At 36.8% G+C, this 1903-nt stretch overlaps 1 protein-coding gene across 1 annotated transcript in view; it reads left to right on the plus strand.

The window, feature by feature from the left end:
- adamts13 (ADAM metallopeptidase with thrombospondin type 1 motif, 13) overlaps positions 1-1903 on the plus strand; it is a 15761-nt gene that overhangs the window by 1394 nt on the left and 12464 nt on the right.

Below are 1903 nucleotides of genomic sequence, written 5' to 3' on the forward strand. Positions count from 1 at the left end.
CCTTTTTTTGTCCAGCAGGAAAACTTGAACAACATTTGCATATTCATAGATTCTGGAATATTTTATGAGGTAGAAAATGGTAAATGGACTGTACTTGTGTAGCGCCTTTTTTGACCACTCAAAGTGCTTTTATACTACCTGCTACGAAGCCGGGAATCGAACCACCAACCTTCTGATTAGTGGATGACCAGCTCTAATTAAATGTGGAAATTATACTTTTTTGTGGAAAAAACACATCAGACACATATTATTATTCCATGCAGACTATTTTTAGTGTCTTAATATATGTCGGGAGGGAATCTTTAATACTTATTTAAATTGTCTTTCCTTTATTATAACTCAATCAAGAGCTTTTCCATTCCTAACTGTATTCCAATGTCTTTATGAAGTATACAGTACACTACATTACAGACAATAAAGCACAGCCAACTGCTCAACATATGTCACTTAGCTGCATTGATAGACATTTGTTCTGTGTATTACATGGAAGCTGCTTTACACAGTTAGCCCAGCTTGTCACTATATGGAAATGTTACATCTCAGGCATGCATTTTTTAACAGCAACCATATAATGATAGTGAGTGTATTGTAACAGATGAATGGCAGTGCATGGGTGTAGCTGTCACATTAGTGTAAACACACAGCAGACATGGAATGGTGGTCATTCTTCCATTTCCTGCCTCCCTGCATAGGGAGGAATGTTGACTTCGTTGACCTGTGTATGTCCTCTGGGGTTACACTCTATGGGTTATTTATTTTATGTGTGTGTGTGAATGCGTGTGTAGGCCTCTGAACAGCAAGCAGCACTAGCCACCAGAGGCAATAAAGGGAACTAAAACAAAAATGTTATGTATCATATAGGTATATGAATATTTAGAATCATGTTCATGTTTGAGTTGGAGAAAGTGTAGATGAGCCTAAAGGAGAAGAATTAGTTTTTTCCAGTCATACTTGCTTAGTCGCAGGCCTGTAGCTATCACTGGGGACAGTGAGGTCATGTGTTTGGTATCCTGTCTGGAAAGTTTTTTAGCAAAATTAAAAACACTTTTTAATTAGTTCAGTGCCAGTGCCAGACTCAATGCATTCAGATTTGACTATTTTTAGACGACTTAGGTCTATAACTGGGAATTTCTGTAGTTAGTTCTATTTATTGTTAGTTCGAAGTTATGAGAGCTCCAGTGCTGTGACCAGTCTACATTAATTGTTGCTGTACCCAAGCACCATATTGTTTTTGTATCTGGTTTGTCTATAACAAGAGATGGTAATGTAATTAAAACATTTGTTTTGGTGTCTCACAGTTAAATGAAAGTGACCAATGTTTTTTTTATGACAGCTTTTTCTCATCATAAGGTTTTTGAGTCACAACTAATTGCTTGTTGAATGCACAAGGGAACAAAAATAAAATGTCTGCCACTGTGTCTGCATGAGAGAGAGAGAGAGAGAGAGAGAGAGAGAGAGTATTTTTCTTGATATTTCAGAAAATGTAATCTGATCATCATGCTTTATGCTAGCATTTATTTTACACTGAAACAAGCATGATCTAAATATATGCAAATAGTAGGCAGACTGTAGGCAGAATATATTTACATTATTATTATACCATGGTCTGGGTGAATACTTCCTGTCCATTAATTCCTGATGAAGGACACAGAAGTAGTAAAACACTATGTAGTTTCAGTCAAATTGTCTACCATTTGAAATTGTGAAATGTGCTGAAATAAATTGAAGGAAAACAAAATCTGAACAGTTTATAAATATACCACACAGCACTGACTGTAGTCCTTCAGTGCCTCATTTTCTGGCCACCACAGGATGGTAACACACAAGCTCCTATACTGCCCCTGAACTTACTTACACATATATGTGTAGCAGCATACATGTGCTCTCTGTCATTCAGTGCTGC

The sequence above is a fragment of the Morone saxatilis genome, unplaced genomic scaffold (assembly GCF_004916995.1).
Source record: "Morone saxatilis isolate NCDOM2014 unplaced genomic scaffold, NCSU_SB_2.0 Contig16, whole genome shotgun sequence".
Classification (NCBI taxonomy): domain Eukaryota; kingdom Metazoa; phylum Chordata; class Actinopteri; family Moronidae; genus Morone; species Morone saxatilis.